General features: G+C 40.0%; 1 long non-coding RNA gene across 2 annotated transcripts; it reads left to right on the top strand.

Moving 5' to 3' along the window:
- Positions 1-9,402: 9,402 nt before the first annotated feature.
- On the top strand, positions 9,403-16,606 carry LOC143019138 (uncharacterized). 2 transcript variants are annotated; one of them, XR_012965805.1, is made up of 3 exons: positions 9,403-10,145; positions 12,989-13,176; positions 15,762-16,606. It is a non-coding gene; the product is annotated as an uncharacterized LOC143019138 (long non-coding RNA). The 2 variants fall into 2 exon arrangements; XR_012965806.1 differs by lacking the exon at positions 9,403-10,145 and adding an exon at positions 11,057-11,675.
- Positions 16,607-20,043: the final 3,437 nt, after the last annotated feature.

The raw sequence follows: 20,043 nt of genomic DNA, 5'->3' as shown, positions 1-20,043 counted from the left end.
TGACCCGTCATTCAGGAGGTGCTAAGATAAGAGGGAGGTTGGAGGGGTGTGGAGTGTATTCAGGGATGGAATGGGTGGGAATGATTTTATGCCTTTTTCTTTTTGGCTACCCCCCTTGTAAGGGGGAAAAAGCCTTGGTATATGTATGTATGTATGTAAAATTAAGAAATTGCTTGATCAAGGACTCAACAATTTTTCTTCTGTATGTGCAATGTGATTTGTACATAATATCAGCCTTGTCCCAGTCCATGCAATGACTTAATTCAGCAGTATGGAAGAATTGCTTGAAATTGAAAAATAAGGAAATTGCTTATAGGGAGGACTCAACAATTTTTCTTCTGTATGTGCAATGTGATTTGTATATATCAGCCTTGTCCCAGTCCATACAATGACTTAATTTAGCAGTATGGAAGAATACTACTACCAAGAATACTACCAAATTTTCATGGGTGTACTTGACTTGAGTTTTTGTGCTCCCTGATCCTAGTGGGAAGATCCTTTCCCATGTGGCCCCAATAAACTTTTAGAGTATTGGCATGGAATTTTGGAGATGCCTGGACTGTTAATATCTTTAGACATTTGGTGGACATTTGCTTTTTTTTTTTTTCTATGTTATTAGGGTGTAGTGCTGGGATTTCTTTATATGTGATATATATATATATATATAATATATATTCATATTTATATTTATTTAGTGTTATTGTTCATCGTGATGTCATGTACAGTATGCCCTTTCCACCCTCTTTTTCTTTCTCCAAGCCTACATGACTTGGATGGAGTGCATAGTTAGCAACAGGGACCAGACCCTCCTCTCCACTCCTACCACATCCTCTGCATTTTCATGCCTAAAACATACCCAGCATGGGTGGCCTGATTGTGTGAACCCAAGAAGATGGATCACCTTAGGTTAGCTACAAAAATTCCACATAATCAGAGGAGGTAGAAAAATGCAAGAATACTTTTCTTTAACATTTTGGCTATTCCAACATTCTTCTCAAGATCACCACAATGTGTATCCATCCTCAAAAAACATACTGACTCAAGCATTCTATGTCCATCCTCAACAAGGTGAAACTTTAACAAAGGGACTGTAAACAAAGTTCATGAAAACTTGCAAACTTGAAGCTCTCCTACTGAAATTCAGTTGTTAGGCATGGGGTGAAGGGGAAGACAGCCAAACACGCGACAAATACAAAGTATATTCATTACAATGGGAGTCCCATCTACATAAGCATTTCTATGTATGACTGGCTAAGAGGAAGGCCATTTTGTTAGAACTCCAATGTCCGTGCTACCAGCAAGCAAAGCAAGATGAGCAGAGGACCCTGCAGCCAGTCCCAAGTGGGTGTGGGGTCCCACGGGGTCCCTACCACCGATGGCAAGTTTACTGGCACCAGAGTGGCGGTGAGCTGGAGGTCCTTTGGCAAATCTTCCAGTTAGTACAGTGGCTGCAGTGGGCGACCTGCAGCAGTAGTACTGGGCGTGCGGCTGATGGGTGTCAGCCGCCACGGAGTCTCCCCCTGGGGGATCGTTGCACTGATTCTCGTCGGGAACTCCAGGGGGTCCACGGCCGGTGATAGACAATACTTTGAAGATAGTTCTGGCCAGGCAACAGCACAGAACTTAGAAACAGGCTTTGGGTCTGGCCCAGCGGCTGCACAGGACTTATAGACGGGATTTTGGGTCTGGCCCAACTGCAGCACAGGATTTGTATACAAGGGGCTCTGGGTCTGGCCTGGCAGTCGCACAGGACTTGTAGACAGGGAGAGGTCAGGCCAGCCGGCAGCTCGTGGACTCACTGACCATGAAAAATTATTTTTGTTACCTTTTTATACCAACTAGGGCGAGGGGGGGTTGCACCTGGCACGCTCTGTGGCGGGCACTGATCCTGCTTTTGCACGGCTGACCTTCCTGTCTGCTAGGTGAATCGCCCCCCCCCCACCACCACCACCACCACTGCACATCAGTCAATACAAAGTGCAAATGAAACCATTGCAGAAGCAACTTGCATTTTGAAATACATGAATGATGATAATTTCAGGTTTTGGTTAGTGCTTTTTCATCAGTTTATACCTCATGTTAAAGTAATTTACAACTAAATGTATTCTTGAGAAATTAGTGTGTTTAAAGTCAATATGTAACGGATTTCAAAACTGCTATTTAAGAAATAACCTCAAAGTACTGTGAGAATCCTTCAAAGATACCCATGGTAGAAGCTAAGGAAGTGTGTGACTGTATAAGTGTTGATATAATGGACAGATATTCTTCCACCAAACACTTGAAACTGCTGACTTATTCAACAAGAAAAGCTTCACTAATTTTAAGAATGAACTGCCTACAGAAGAGATAGTACTGACCACCGAAGCATCCCATGATTGACAAAGAAAAACTTGAAACTGAATTAAAAATATTCTAATGTAGATCCAGTATGCATGAATATTGCAAATTAATTGAGCTGATGAAATACATCTCGGGAAATAATATACCTGTCGACAATGTTCTTAGTGAAATTGCAAAACTAATAAAAATTCTCTTGACAATACTCATGATACATTCAACTCTGAAAATAAAAAAAAAAAAATAAAAAAAAAATTTCTAATGAGCACTGTTTCCTGATGGACACTAGCAATTCTTTCATTGGAGAAAAAAGAAATCCCAACATTTATCCAGAATCAAGGATATTTGTTTTGTTTAGGTGCAGATGGAGAGATGATAATGGAAGAGGCAGTAGTAAGAGGAAGGTGGCCATAGTATTTTAGGGAGATTCTAAATGGATTTGGAAGAGGCTTATGACAGGGTAGACAGGAAGGCACCATGGGAGATATTGCAGATATATGGGATAGGAGGAAAGCTGTTAAGATCAGTCAAGAGTTTTTAGGAGAGTAGTAGAGCTTGTGATAGAATTAGAAATGGAGAGAGCTAGTGGTTTGTGGTAAAGGTGGGACTTCACCAGGGATGTGTCATGTCACCATGACTGTTCAATTTATACATGAAGTAGTGCAAGAGGTAAATGTGAAGGGGATTGGAGATGTTTAAAGAAAATGGAAAATGGGAGATAAGCCAGTTGTTGTTTGCTTACAACACTGTGATTGTAGCAGGATCAGAGGGGTTAAGGAAGTTAGTGACTGAGCTGTAAAGGTGTGCGAAAGAGGGAAGTTGAAGCTAAAGGTGGGTAAAAGTAAGGTGATGAGATGTACAAGGAGAAAGGATGGCAGCATATTGGAAGTGAGTATTAAGGGAGAGAGACTGGAGGAAGTGGATAGTTTTGGATACTTAGGTGCGAATGTGGTGGGAAAGGGAGGGGTGGGAGTGGAGGTAGAATGTAGATTGAGAGAAGCAAGTAAATGCTTTGGGGGATTAAAATGTGCAGTGAGAAATAGACCTTTGAGAATGAATGCTAAGAGGAGATTGTATAAAGAAAGGATAGTGCTGACAGCACTGTATGGGGCAGAAACATGGAACATAAGAGAGGAAGAATTTAAATGTATTTGAGATGAAATGCCTGAGAAGTATGATATGAGTTACTAGGCTAGAGAGAATTAGAAACGAGGTGAGGAAAAGGGAGTTGGAAGATAGGGTTGATGAAAGAGTATTGGGATGGTTTGGACACATGAGAAAATGAGTGAAGAAATACTAGTAAAAGAAGCGTGGAAGACAGAGTTGGATGGAGTGAACATGAGGGGGCGACCAAGGACGAGATGGATGGATGGGGTAAAAGGGGCAATGGGAAAGAGGGGGATGTTTGTTGAAGGAAGGGATCAGACAGAAGATAGGGGTGAGTGGAGAACGGTTGAGTATGGATGTTGTGATGCATGGAAGGGAGTGAGTGGGATGGGGGTGGGGGAGTATGTGTGAATGATATTTTGACGCAGCCCGAAGGGATTGCTCTCAGTCTTCTCTTTTTCTGCATGAGGAGACGGGGGGGGGGCGATCAAATGAAGCGGCCTTGCTGTAGATGTGATGTGTCTTGCAACAATGCTGACCCAGGGCAGTGGGCGATATGCAGGGATGACCCGTCATCAAGGAGGAGCCAAGAGGGAGGGATGGGAGTGGAGTATATGGGGATGAAATGGGTGGGAGTGGATTTATGCCTTTTGACTTGGCTACCTCCCTTGTAAGGCGGAATGGGACTATTGGGCGCGGCCGTTTGGTCGACAGCTGACAGTTGGGCGCGGCCGTTTGGTCGACAGCTGACAGTTGGGCGCGGCCGTTTGGTCGACAGCTGACAGTTGGGCGCGGCCGTTTAGGCACCGGCTCTTTTGGCGCCAGTCAAAGTTTATATATTCTATTTTCTCTATATATATATAAAACCGTAACACAGTTTTATTTAGTTCATTTTATATAATATTTTAAAAATCTTAATAAAAAACAGCAACAAAGCTTTATTTAGTTCATTTGGTAATTATGAGCAAGGCTTCTCAAGTACTTGACAGCATCCATGTTTTCAAACCTAAGAACAGTTTCATGTATTCTTCTGTCTGCATCTCTCTACTTTTTTAGTTTCTGTGGTGGTTCATGACCGGCCAGTAAATTTTCATAATATACATCTCTACGTTTCTGTACTTTACTCAGGCCATCAATTAATTTCCGTATGTTGGGACGTTGCATGCCAAGTTCGTATTTAAGTTGACGGTGGGCTACCTCAGCATTATTATTTGTGCGGTCTTCCCCATTAACGTTCTCTGATAAAGGTTCCAAATTTCAGGGAGAAATAGAGGAGTTTGTCTTCCATTTCCTCGTCTGTTCTGACGACCAACATTATCTTCAAACCAGTTGAGTAAATCTTGAAGTTCTTGCGGCAGTTAGGTCGCTAGAGTATCCACATATTCATCGATCTTGTTCAAAGGCCATGACAATAATCATTTTAGCTTTTAACACAAAATCTGGATCAGTGTTATACAAACTAGTGAACCCTAGTCTAGCTGGATTGTTTTTGCATATTTTGAGCTAAGTGAAAAAAACATCCTTTTATTTGAACATCAGGGAAGGTTTCCTTCATAGCATTGTGTGCGGCTTGTTCAAAATCACAGACGATTGAACTGGGTTTCAAGTTTGGTTCTATTTCTTTCAATAACTCGAACATTTTCACGTATGTGGTGCGTTGCTTGTTGGGCAAAAGAGTATAAACTGTAGGGTGAACTCCTCCGTGTTTTTTTTACCATGATTATATAAATCTGACAAAAGAGGCTGGGAGCAATACTGAATGTGCCATCGGCAAACCACATATCAGATGTCACTAAGTGTAGCGATTAATATCCGGTCGTGTCCTGGTCCATTATCACACAGTAAAAAAAAAAAAAATCTTCCACTCCTGGTTGAGGGACATGTTTTCTGTAGCATTCTGGCACAAACAATTGTTGTAAGTCAGCTGGATTGGTGGGGGCGTTTATTACTGAATTACGCTTCCTCCGTATTATTTTCCTCAAAGCAGACATATTAGGAATGGCAGCTAGACTAGACTGGGATATGTCTGTCAAACATTCATTAACAACTACAGTCGGTGATTCAAGGGTTTCCTCTGCTCTCTTTTTTATATTAGTTTTCACAAGTGCAACCTATATTTGTGCAGCACAGGCTTCATACGAATAGTTGTTCAGGTCTTCCACCACCTCTTCAGCTTTAGTATGGAGCCGTGCTTTGCACCAATTTTTTTCTCATAACGCCAATATTTCAACTTGCTGTCAGCTTTGCTTGTTTTGTCAGAGACGTATAGGAATCCGTTATGAGTAAATTTTTCTTTACCACGTTTCGTCAATACCTATGCAGCCACCATATGGATAAAACCAAAGTTTTTAGATAAAAAGATATATAAAAAGATTGTAAAAGAACATTTGCAACAGCGCTAACAGAGCCAAGGTCCATATAGTATATGGACCTTGAACAGAGCTAACTCAATTGAGGGAAAGGATTGACGGACTCGACTCAAAGGTCATTCGTTGGCAGGAATAAAAGTGCCCTCTGTAATATCTATATGTACGAGTAACCTTAGCAAACAGCTAAACGAGCTAGTTTTCCTGTTTCTAATTATGTATATCATCTTTAAATTTTAACTGATATATTGTAATTTTGTATTGATTTATAAAATAGAATTTATAAGATGACAAATTTATAAAACAAAATTTACAAATAAAAAAAAATGGCGCCAAAACAGCCGGCGCCTAAACGACCGCGCCCAAACGGCTGCGCCAAAACGTACCCTATCCCTTGTAAGGGGGAAGAGCCCTTGGTATATGTATGTATGAATGTGTGTATGCATGTTTTTTATGTGTTTATTTCGTTTTATACAATTTTAAAGTAATTGTTTGTTTTTTCTCAAGTAGCTCCTAAACTAATTTTAGGTACGATCCGCCATTGATACTTAACTTTCGCAAGACTTATTTTCTTCTTCAAAACTAGTTTATTTCTCTTGGCCATGAAAATAAATTTATTTATGTAAATTATCATTATATTTTTACGACCTATATTTACTTTATTCATAATTATAGCGTAACCAATGTTTTTTTTATTATTATTATTATTCTGGGGTACTCTATAGTATGTGGTTGAGTAATATAGCCGATAGATTTAATACGACCTCTCGGCTGTATCACTCGCCACCAACTGACCAACCTCATATTGTACCCCAGAATGTGGCGACGAGAAGAAACGAAGAGAACCAGACGCAGTGCTGGTATAGTGGAAATACTCTTAAACAGTGTTTTACGTGACTGGGTTGATGTAATTGAAGAGCACACGTGGTTTTCGGGATGCCCTGAAACAATAAAGATCCTGTACTGGCTCAGTTAAAGAATTGTTTAAAACTGGGATGGTCAAAAGAGCGTGTGTCTTTGCTAGAATATGCTGCTGTAAAAGGAAAATTGTCTCTGGATAATGATATAATTTTGTATAGAAACAGAGTATTGATTCCTGTGGATTTAAGAGTTAAAGTGTTAAACCATTTACACAGTGGCCATGATGGTATCGATACCATAAAAGCAGCAGCTAGGAATTGGATATGGTGGCCAAAGATAGATCAAGGCATTGGAGGAATCACGAAGAATTGTAGTATTTGTTATAGAGACTTTAAGGATCCTAAAACTCCAATATTGTCTTAGCCTAACACTGGTAAACAATGGTTGGGATTGCGTATAGACTATGCTGGACCTATTAAAGGGAAACATTTCCACGGTAAGTTCTTGGATGCTCATTTTGCTATTCCTGCAACCAGTGGCGGATCCAGGATAAAAATTTGGGGGGGGGGCAACCTGAATTCCTTCCTCTGAGTAGTCTGATGTATCAGAAGTCTGAGGTATACTTAATAATGTTTTTCGGATTTTTCTGTATTTTAGACATATATAATAGAATGTATGTTCGTTTTATATTGTTATACGCTTGTGCTAGTCAGTGATAAGGCACTGGCAGGCGTATACTCTCGCATAGAGAGAAATTATTGCAGGATCCGTGTGTAGTGTTAGTGCACATGGACAACACAACACAAAACAATCATATAGGTGACAATACAGGTATGTTAAACGGCCAACGAACGTGGTATATCTCCTTTCTATCCCTTTTCAGCGCAACTGAGACACAACCCTGGCAACCCTACAACACGCGCAGCACAAAACAGATAAATGGAATTAAACAAATGCCAAACACAGCACAATTCCGCCCAAATACCGCACACATGCTGTCAGTTTATTTAACCCCTGGACCTGGCAAAACATCAGAAAGTACTAAAATCGATTAAATGACATCCTTACAATGATTCATGGAAGAACAAATTTGGGGGGGGGCTTCAGCCCCCTCAGCCCCCCCCCTGGATCCGCGCCTGTCTGCAACCTCGATAGTAACTATAAGACATTTAAGAGAGTCATTTGATAACTTTGGATGTTATAGTGTCAAGTAATGTCCTTAATCTGGTTTCTAATGAGATGGAGGAGTTTCTAAAGAAAAGTGCAATAGACATGTAACACCTTATCATCCATCCTCGAATGGATTAGCTCAAAGGGCAGTAATTAGAACATTCAAAGAGATATATGCATACCAGAGTATGTAGATTTCTATATAGTTACCAAAGAACCATCAATTCTTCCACTGGTAAATTTCCAGTAGAGTTGATGCTTAATAGAGTTTTCAAGGGTGCTGTAGAAGCTGTTAGAGTGCAGGACAGATCTTCCGATAGATTGAATAATGGGTTGTGGAGGAAGAACCCTTGTAGGGATTGAATGATGCAGTGTTTGTTTGCAATTTTAGTAAAGGTTCTCCGTGGGTGGAAGGTAAGATTGAGGAAGTGCTTGGTTTAAGAAATCATAAGGTGAAGGTTCAAAGTTTGGGAAACATAATTTGGAAAAGATATGCAGATCAAATTATACCTAGATTTGTGGGTGATTTTGGCCAGCTAAAGAGTAACCATTTAGTTGATACTTCCATGGATAACTCTTCAGTTAGAGTAGACGTTTCTAGTAGTCCAATGTTGGATTCACCTATGAATAGGGTGGTCAGACGTCCTCCTTTAGGGAGGACAGTCCTCCTTTTGAGCACTTTGTCCTCCATCCGGCGCAACCTCACGCCGGACGTGCATTTGTCCTCCTTAGTTAGTTGGTTAGTTAAGGTTTATTCAACAAAATGAAATACAATTTATACATACATATATACAAAATTTTTACAAAATTGCTTGTTGAAAAGGGAGAGCGTGAAGCAAAGCTTATGGGGAATTGCTCTCCCTTTAAGGAAAGCATTATTTGTATTTTATTTATTTATTTTTTACATGTTAGTATGATACATACACATATATACATTTAAACACACATATATACATACACACATACACACACACACACATACATACACACATACATACATATACATATATATATATATATATATATATATATATATATGTATATATATATATATGTATATATATATATATATATATATACATATATATATATATATATATATATATATATATATTCAATGAGATGCTACACGACGCCCATTAACTCCGACCTCACGTATGAATCGGGGTCACGTGCGAGCAACGCATCTTGTGGGGGTCAGGTGGGAGGTGAGATGTCAGGTCGATTGTTGACGGGACGATAATTGCTTACTGCACGGATCCGGGTCACCGTCACCTGCAGGAACAAGAAAAAAAAAAGGGCGGCAGACTTGGACGGTACATGACAGTTTCTCCATGAATACAATCATGAAATGGACCTGAAATGTTCAATATACTAATACTTATAGATTAATTACTTTTTTAAATATAGTTTGAATCTTGATAAACATTTTGCCTTAGGTAATTCCTTTTCAAGTTCATTCCATGTGTTATCTGTTATAGGTGTTAACACATGGAATAAACTTGAAAAGGAATTACCTAAGAAAATGTTTATCAACATTCAAACGATATTTAAAAAAGTCATACTCCTTTCTTGGGGTATGACAAAAATAAACGAATAAACAAACAAATAAATAAAATTAATAAAGAATATATAAATAAATAGATAAATAAATAACGTAAGGTATACAATAATGTCGTACAATTAGATTATGTGGGAATACCTAGGCCAAGGTCAACGTCGTAACTTGGCAGCCGAAGTAGACAGGAACTGCACAGGATTAACGTTGTGAACGTGTGATTACATGATTCAAATATCATACATTGGGCTGCAGTCCTGAGGTGACCACGGTGCAGTGTGGTTTAGCAATTAATTTATGAGGTCAAGGAGTCTGAAAATGCCGAAAAGAAATACTTTGTTTAACTCTGACTGGGCCAAAGAGATTGGATTCATTGATAAAAGCAGAAAGGATGAGTTTCATGTTTTTTTTTGTACACTGTGTCGTTGTGCTGTGCATATAGGAGGTAAGGGGAAGAGTGCAGTTGAACGACATGCAGCCACAGACAAACATAGACTTAACACTCGCAGTGGTGGCACCTCGTCACTGCTATCATTTGTTTCCTCAGCTCGATCATCTCAGGATGACAAAATCACAGCTGCAAAAATTTGTAAAGTGTATCATACTGTGAAACATCACCAGTCATAAAGACCTGAGGTGGCCACGGCGCAGTGTGGTTTGGCAATTAATTTATGAGGTTAAGGAGTCTGAAAATGCCGAAAAGAAAGACTTTGTTTAACTCTGGGCCAAAGAGTTTGGCAATCAAGGTGAGGATACAACTAGGTTTTGTTTGTGTTGTAACTTAGTAAGAAATAGTTTTTTTTCGGTGTCATTAGAAGTGAAAAATATTAAACACTTTCAGTTTCTTTATTATATATATATATATATATATATATATATATATATATATATATATATATATATGTATGTATGTATGTATGTATGTATGCATATTACTGTATATTATAATCATAGATATGCAGTGTCCTCCTTTGTCCTCCTTTTTGGAAATTTGGAAATGGCCACCCTACCTATGACTGAAGATAGTACTAATGTACAAAGGATTACAAAGGCGGAGCATGCCGACAGGAGACCCTCTGGTCCATATCTAGGTCGGATGCGAAAAAAATCATAATAATGATAAATAAATAAATGAATAAATAAAAACAATAATAGCGTAAATAATCAATAAAATAAATAAGTGCATAGTTATAGTTACATAAACAGGTAAATAGTAAATAATAAATTTATATATAACTAATTATAAATGAGAATCAAACAGACGAATAACTAAATATATATCTAAGTCTAAATAAAAATATTCTAAGAGAAGACCCTGTGATAACCAAGATTGTTTAATACAGACAGAAGAGATATAATGATCCGGTCACATCGGTAGACCATCTGATAGGTTGGATTTGTAACTTGAAATGTGTTTATTAAAAGGGGAGAAATGTAGTGTTTAGTTAGCCTGCTGCGACTAGGTGAATCATGCTTTTCATGGTCGTCTGAGATCATATTTACAGTCTGCCACTCCTTGGAATTTCCCCCCAAGGTCTTGGGATTTTTTTTTTTTTTTTTGTGTGTGTGTGTGTGTGTAAGAATGTGATATTGGGATTTTATATTTAAAAAAAAAACTAGATATCTTGGTATTTTAAAGCCTTCTCGTTGTATCTTTCATTATTTAGGTTTGCAAATTAACATTATATCTGAATGCAATAGTAATATCCAGGTACTTTGTTCTCCTAAATCTAGCAACACCATCTACATTTGGCATGGTCTCTATAACTTCACAGATCACAGCAATAGTGACTCAAGTGAGCAGTGCTTGTATGATAAATGTGTAAGCGTGTGTTGTTATTACAATAAGTGAGTCTGGAGATCCTGAGCCTGGGGTAAGTGGCGGTAATACCTCACCAAGGAAAAAAAAAGGCAAAGGATGGTACCAGCAGTCGTTTAATCCTGAGTGGCTGCAAGACCCTGAACTGAAAACTGGGAAAAACAGACCCAAAGGACAAGAATGGTGTATTTTGTTGTGTGAGTGACTGGAAACTCAAAAACTGTAATAAGTCTGACCTTATGAAGCGTAAAGCTTCATTAAAACACATAAAGTGTTTTGAAGAAAACGCACTGTTAACATTCAGGAGTATTTTAAAAAGCCCACAGAATCAGAAAAAATTCAAGATAAGATAGCCAAGACGGAATTGCTTTTAGAAGTATATATAGCAGAATATGGGGTCCCTTTTGTACAAGTTGATCATTTAGTGGAAGTTATAAAGAAAATGGCCCCTGATAAGGTATGAAAATGAAAAAATAAAGCTTTTTACATATGACAGGATGGAATTACATGGGAAGAAAGTGCGTCTCCTGCGAAAATATGCAAAGAAAACAAGTTTTCTTTAATTATAGATGAATGTACAGATGTTTCTGTATCACAAGTCCTTGCAGTGATGGTCCGGTTTTATGATGAACAAAAGTGTAAAGTTACTGACGCACTTTTAGATGTAGTAGAAGTTGATAATGCGAGTGCTGAAGGATTGTTTAAATCAGTAAAGGAGATATACTGAAAAGTAAGGGTATACCCATACAAAACAGAATAGGGTTTGCTAGGATTTCAGGCTTACTTTAAACATAAAATTCCATTTGTTTTTATTTTAGGATGTGTGTGTCATTCATTTGCCTTGTGTCTTAGTCAATCCGTTAGGAACAGTCAAGAGTTTTTGCGAGAGTAATAAAGATTGTGTTAGGATTAGAAATGGAGAGAGCTAGTGGTTCAAGGAAAATGTGGGACTTCATCAGGGATGTGTTATGTCATCCTGGCTGTTCAATTTATACATGGATGGGGTGGTGCGAGAGGTGAATGCAAGGGTAGTGGGTTGGGGATTGGAGATGGTTAAAGAAAATGGAGAAAAGTGGGAGATAAGCCAGCTGTAGTTTACTGACGACACTGCGCTTGTAGCAGGATCAGAGGAGGGATTGAGGAAGTTAGTGACAGAGTTTGGGAAGTTGTGCGAAAGGAAGCTGAAGATAAATGTAAACATAGTAAAGTGATCATATGTACAAGGGGAGAGAGTGGCAGCAGGCTAGAAGTGAGTATTAAGGGAGAGAGACTGGAGGAAGTGGATAGTTTTAGATACTTGGGTGCGAATGTGGCAGGAAAGGGAGGAGTGGGGGTGGAGGTAGAATGTAGATCGAGAGAAGCGAGTAAATGCGTTGGGGGATTAAAAAGTGTAATGAGAAATAGACATTTGGGAATGGATGCTAAAAGGAGATTGTGCCGACAGCACTGAACAGGGCAGAAACATGGAACCTCAGCTAGAGAGCTCGTTTTCTGCAGAGGCACCAGCTAGCAAATACCTATGAAATTTATATCTCCGAATAGTGACAATTGGTTGTGGTGTGTTTTTGTAATTGTATACGTATAGCGCTATACAGTTACGGTTATAAGATAAAGTGTAGTGTTCTATTAATTTAGAATCAAAGCCGTATTTTATTACTGTACTCCAAAGGTATTAGTAATAGTATAAGGTAAGCAGAGTAAGCTTCGTGTATTTAGTTTATTTAGAGACCGCTTTGGTTTCTTTTGTTGATTTCTATTTTCTCTTTGCAGTTTGTATTGCTGAAGGAGGAGTGAAAAAGGTTGTGTGAACCTGGAGGACCGTCTCAGGATATTTGAGGAGGAAATTCGTCTTCTCATGAGTGCGCTCTGTGAGAAGAGAGAATCCTCCCTACAACCCAAAGAGCGTTCCATTTCTTCCCCTTCTGCCACTGCCGTGAGCGAGTGGTGCTCCGCGTTCGGTAAGCGGGTGCCCTGCGGAGCAACCGCTGGCTCAAGCCAATAGTTTTGCTCAGCTGGAGGATGAAGTGGCTGAAAACCAGGAGTTCTTTGTGGTGAGGGACTCCATGGTGCGAGGCTATGACGGCATCCTGCAGCGGAAGACTAAACGGCGTTGCAAGCTTGTATGTCAACCGGACTGTGGGATCGCCGATTGTACCCAGACCATCAGGGAGCAAAGACGGACGAACACGGTTACGATTGTTCATACGGGAAGTAACGATGTGGGTAGGGTGAGATCAGAGGAAATTGTTTGGAATTACAAGGTCCTCCTTCAGGAGATGAAGGAACGTGGGAGCCGTCACGTAGTCTGTGGGATCCTCCCGAGGATCTATGCAGGCTCGTGTTGGAACAGTAGAGCCATAGGGATTAATGAGAGGATATCACGATTGTGCACGCAACTGGGATACCACTTTCTTGATCCTTGGTATCTGTTTTCCAGGTGTCATGACCTTTACGCTTCTGATGGGATCCACCTTACCCGCAGAGGCAAAGATGTTCTTACAAACCTCATTGTAGGAGTTTGTAATGAACTAGTTCCCTTTTTGGGGGTAGGAACCCAAAGGCAAGGGGAAATAGAATGTACTGGGAAAAACAGAGTAGAGTATAGCAATAATATAGAACAATATGCCAGTATACGACAAAATATAATTTTAGGATACAATGTCGGTAGAGGACGAAATATTACATTAGTATGTAATGTTAAAGGACAAAATATCACGGTAGGATGTAATGACAGTGGAAGACAAAATATCACAATGGGATGTAATGATAGTGGAGGACAAAATATCACGGGAGGATATAACGTCAGAGCAGGACAAAATATGCTTTTAGGAAGGGATGCCGGACAGAATGTCAACGAAGGACAAAATATCACGATGGGATGTAATGACAATGGAGGACAAAAGATCACGATGGGATGTGATGACTTATTCTAAATATAAAGAATAAATAATACGAAAATCGACTAAAACATATGAATCTGTTTTCCTTAAAAAAACGTAGACTCCGAGGTGACCTGATATAGATACTAAAGGGAATTGACAACATCAAAAGTGACAAAATTTTCACACTAAATGAGATCATCAGACAAGAAACAATGGTCTCAAACTGTTTGGAAATAGATTTAATTTGGAAGTGGGTAGAAACAACTTCACCAACCATGTAGTTAATGAATTGAATAAACTTCCTGCAGAGGCAGTGCAATGTAGTGCAGTTCGAAGTTTTAAGAATCATTTAGATAAACACCTAAGCAAGATGCTGTAATATAATTTGTTTTACATTATTTGTTTATTTGTTTTGTTATCATTTGTCTGTTTATTATTTTTACTTGATTCTCATTTATTATTAGTTATATGTCAATTTATTATTATTTACTATTTACCTGTTTGTTTATTACTTAACTATACCTATGCATTTATTTATGTGTTTTATTTATTATTTACATTATTATAGTTTTTATTTATTCATTTATTTCTCTTTATTTATTTATCATTATTATGATTTGTTTTTTCGCTTCCGACCTAGATATGGACCAAAAGGTCTCCTGACGGCATGCTCCGCTTTTGTAAACCTTTGAGAGAAGGAATTTGAATGTGTTTGAGATGAAATGCCTGAGAAGCATGATAGGGGTTACCAGGCTAGATGGAGTGAGAAATGAGGAGGTGAGGAGAAGAACAGAGGTGGAAAGGGAGTTGGGAAATAAAGTTGATGAAAGAGTATTGGGATGGTTTGGACACATGGAAAGAATGAGTGAAGAAAGATTAGTAAAAGAGGTGTGGAAGGCGGAGGTGGAATGAGTGAACATGAGGGGGCGTCCTAGGATGAGATGGATGGATGGGGTAAAAGGGGCATTGGGAAGGAGGGGAATGTCTGCTGAGGAAAGACGAGAGAGGACAGAAGATGGGGGTGAATGGAGAAGGGTTGTGTATGGATGATGCTGTGATGCATGAGGGGTAGTGGGTGGGGGATGGGGTGTGAGGGAGTATATATGAGAAATAAACTGATGCAGCCCGAAGGGATTTCTCCCCGTCTTCTCCTTTTCTGCACGAGGTGACGGAGTGGGGTGTCGCCGAATTTATGAAGCGGCCTTGCTGTGGATGTGTTGTGTCTTGTGACACTGGTTCTGACCCAGGGCAGTGGACAAGATGCAGAGATGACCTGTCATCCAGGAGGTGCCAATATAAGAGGGAGGGAAGAGGGTGGAGGGGAGTGGAGTATGCAGGGGATGGAATGGGTGGGAGTGGTTTCTATGGCTTTGTCTTTTGGCTACTTCCCGTGTAAGGGAAAAGAAGCCTTTGGTATGTGTATGCTAGTCAAGCCAGCAATACCCTGCCTTCATGGCTTGAATCTTTTCTGAAAGATGATTGCCGTTATTTTGCTCGTAGCAGCAAACGTCAACACCTTTTTCAGGTGATCGGAGATGTTGCTCAGACTCCTAAGCATAAAATGTTAAAGTTGTCACAGACCCGATGGTTGTCTAGAGGTTCTGTTGTCTTTAGAACATCAGAACAATGGGGTGTCCTACATTTTTTTTTTTTTTTTTCAGAGAGAATCCAGCGCAGATAAAATAGGTGGAGTAGCCAGGATACACAAAACGATGACAATTCCAGGGACAAAGCACGTGTTGCTCTTCCTCAACTATATTCTTCGGAAAGTAGACAAAATGAATATTGAATTCCAGTCACAGTACTTTCGACTTTCAATTCTGTATTTTACAATATCTGATGAATATAGAAGCATTTTAGCAATGTTTGTGAAAAAAGAAGTACTTCAGTCACAAGGGCTTAGCAGCATTGATCCCCGTGATCATGCAATACACAAGGAAGTGTATGATATTGAACTTAGTGGCAGTTGCGAGTCCGTGCTTATTAATGACCCTCTAGAAGATGAAAAAATATTTCGTCTCGACTGCTAGAAGCTTTTGGTGCAACTTTGTGCTCAAACGCGAAAGAGATCTGCTTTTGAGGAAGACAGTGTAGTGACGTGATGCATCCTACAACCCGTCACACACTGATCAAAGAAATCTTCGGAACTAGCCTTTCCAAGTTCCTGTAGTTGGCAAGCGTAGTTCGCAAGGGTGTCCCTGCCAGCCAGCGGTCAGCCAATCAGGAACTTGGAAAGCTCCTCACGTTCCCGCCAGCCTCCCTTAAAAGGTCGGCAGGCGGGTGTACACCGCCCGTCTGCCCCCCCTCGCACCGCCCCTTGATCAACTCTAAAAGGACTTCAAACCCAAAACCTGGGGATAATCAGGGTACGCTCGCCCCACCTGTGGCTTATCAGGTTCGCCCTCTACACGCGGAAAGTGAAATCAACTCACTTCTCGTAAGATACACACATACACCTCTCACGAACAGAGCCACAAATCACGCACAAACATCTACACTTACTTTTTCTTCGACTAACATTCGCTTCCCTTCTAACTTTCATTTCTGCTACATCTTCTCATTTCAGTTTACCTCCCACTAATGATTTTTCCGTTTTTCCACCTTTCTCTACTACTACTACGCCTCCTACCATTTTCTAAACTTTCGTTGGTGATCCTAACCCCGTTGGTAATCCTAACCTCCTAACCTCCGGCGTCAGGCGCTTCCCTCCAAGCTCCTGGTCCAGTCCTCCTAAGCCATGACAACAATCTAGCCCCAAATCGCTCGCAATTCGCCTGGTGGCAATAGCCCTCTTTTATACACCACTATCTTTTCATTTTCTAACAGACATTCTTCCCCTCCCACAAAACCCGATCCCGCGCAAGCGAGGTGGTCTTTTCTTGGAATCCGGAATCCAGAACAGTACCGACCAGCACACACAACAACATCTCGTCCAATCTTCTAGCCGTCCCATCGAGCCTCGCCGTCATCATCTGCTATCGCCTCGCTGACGTTAGGCTCCACGTCCAGCTACAACCATAAGCTCCACTAAGCTGTGGCCTTAGTCCGAGCTTCACCTATATTTTTCATGTGACACTTCTAGTGTCGCACCTTGTGGCTAATTACCAAAAGAAAGAGATTAGATATTTTGTGTTGATTTTCATTTGTCCTGCCGTTGTTCCGAATTAAAACTACTACAACAATATTCTGGTCATGCTGAGAGTTGTTGAACCCAAAGAAGCATTCCCCGGTGAGAGAACCTTACACTCTATTGTGAAATTGGCGGTCAAGTTTCCTACACTGATTAAAGAAGACTAGACAACCTACAGGATGAATGGAAAGATTTGTTGTATTTCAAGGAATCACTGAAAAATATGAGTGACTCTGCAACTAATTTCTGGCATGAACTGTGGACTGTAAAAGATGTCCATAACCGCCAGAAATTCTACCTCCTCTCTAACTTCATGTGTTGTCTACTGGTTCTACCCCAGTCGTCTGCAAGCGTTGAGAGAGTATTTTCTCAACTTAACATTATCAAAACTAAACGAACAAACAGCTTCCATGTGTCAACTGTTGCAAACCGACTTCTAGCTAAGCAAGCAATTGTACGACAAGAAACAACTTGCAACCAGTGGGAGCCATCAACATCACTAATAAAAGATGTTATAAGTGCATCGGCAGAGAAGCTACCAGGAAGCAGAGAGAAGTGGCAACCCTGCATCCCGAGGCTCCCAGTGATGAAAAGCCTTCCTGTATTTCTTCAATAGTTCTTCATAAGTTCGATATCCAGGTAAGGAATATACCAGAATCAACGTTTCAGTTGCATTGATTTACAATATTTGTAAACCTTGGGGTATTTTGGCCTATCTTGGGATATATGTTTGGGTGGCAGCACTATACATATTTGTTTTGTAGTTACATCCCAACCAAGAGGTCGTATTAATTGTAATTTAAGACCAGTTGGGTATTTCTTCATACATCCAAATCCCTAGCATAACACTTTTGTTCTCATCCCCTAATATGAAGCATTTATTTTTTTTTCTTTACTTCTCGAAGTAATTTATGGCCTACACGCTTTTGAAAGAGTTCATTGTTCTTATGTTGTAATTCTCTACAAGATTTACCAGTAATTCGCCTGTCATATCTCTCACCTACTACAAACTTTTCATTACCCGAATTAGATCACCATGGAAGGACTATTTCATAGTCTGAACTCTGAAGTTGGTGTATAAACTTGAATTATTTTCAGCGTGTATCTTTTACACGGTCTTACCACAATCCAAACTACCCATCTGATATACTACTGAACTCCACATTACCAGCAACCCCTCGGTTTGTCAAGAATCTTATTCCACAACCTTTAAAAAAGAACAGGTGGGGGACTATCTTGTACTGTATCAGCTCCTCAGTACCTCCTCCTTTCCTGCAATATCCCACTTGATGTTCTCCAGCCTTTAAGCTCTCCAGCCTGTTGTCTTCCTAGATTATCACGTATATATTTACATTATACCTAATTACATTAGGTAAGTACATACGGTACCTAGCAAGGTAATTACTAAATAATTGTACATTAGGTAAGTACATACGGTACATAGGAACCCTCTCAGAAAACCAGAAGCTAGAGTTTAATGGAATAATTGGAAAACATGTGGGACATTGTGAGACTGCGTGAAGATCTCCACGTACTTACTCATTATGTGGTATACTGCCCATAAGCGCACAAGGGGATGATTATCCAATAGGAACGTCCGGAGATGTTTTGGCTGTTAAAGTCATGTTTGCCATGATGGAATTATAGCAGTAATCTCAACTCCATGCCTAATGATTTTTGACAAGATATTTCTTAGTGCCACCTTATTCGGTATATTAAGTATATCCATATATATAAGCCTATGTAGGGCACTGAGGGCGAACGAGGAACTATGTTCTCTCGGCCCTGAAAAGTAATACCAGTTCGGGTGCTACTGGATCTGCTGGGGCTTAATCAAACATCAAAATGAATTAATGGATTTAAAAGAGTTAACGAATACATTAAACCATCAAAAGTGTACAATACAATGCTGTAGGAGGGGAACATCTGATTCGAGGTGCTCAGCACCTCCGTATCGTAACAACAGCAGCGATGTTGGGGTGCGTATGGACCACTGATCTAGATATAACTGGATCACGGATCGCTGTCGAGATTATGAGGTCGGCGGCAGCCATGATGTTAGTACCAAAACAAAGTCGCGCCACGCGATCACTGATCTGATACAGTTACAGTTCTCGGCAGCTTTCGCTCCCATATACATATTCAACGATAATTTTACAATGCCAACTTGTGCTGCATTCAACTGCACCAACCGGAGAAAAGGTGGATGTGAGCAGTCCTTCCACTCGTAAGTAAATTAAGGTTTTATTACCCAAAATATCCCGATACCCATCAAGAAATGATGCGGCCATCAGGAGCCATAAAATGTTGCCCACCAACTGTTTTGTTAAGTGTTGTCATGTTAATGCTTTGTATTTATTATCGTAAGAAATAGAGATCTAGCAGCAACCCATTTGTCACGAATGTAATCGTGGCAATAGCAGGATAGATATTTATCATTTAAAAATATCTTATAAGGCTCAAACGCTGTCCAGAGCTGTGTAGCTGTATAGAACCAGTTGTTCTTCCTGATTACATGTGTAGGCTTTTTCTATATTGTGAAGTGTGAGGAATTCATATTAGATGGGCTGAATTACTATTCGGGGCCCGTTCAAAAATTATGTAACATTTTTTCTGGTGAAATTCGACACCCCCCACCTCATGTAACATTGCGTAACACTGGGTGTTACATCTCCCTGTATTACATAACACTGATTACAACTAATTACAACTCGGCACCCCCATCAAGTGTAGGCCAGATCCGCCAAACACCCCTCCCCCTTGACTTCTCACCAAAACATACTCATTTTTATTTGTCCTGTGTGAAATTGTTT

Source organism: Oratosquilla oratoria, chromosome 36 (genome assembly GCF_046742065.1).
Source record: "Oratosquilla oratoria isolate Oo_2021 chromosome 36, ASM4674206v1, whole genome shotgun sequence".
NCBI lineage: Eukaryota > Metazoa > Arthropoda > Malacostraca > Stomatopoda > Squillidae > Oratosquilla > Oratosquilla oratoria.
The sequence above is the reverse complement of the archived record's forward strand: the minus strand, read 5'-3'. Positions and strand labels throughout refer to the sequence as shown.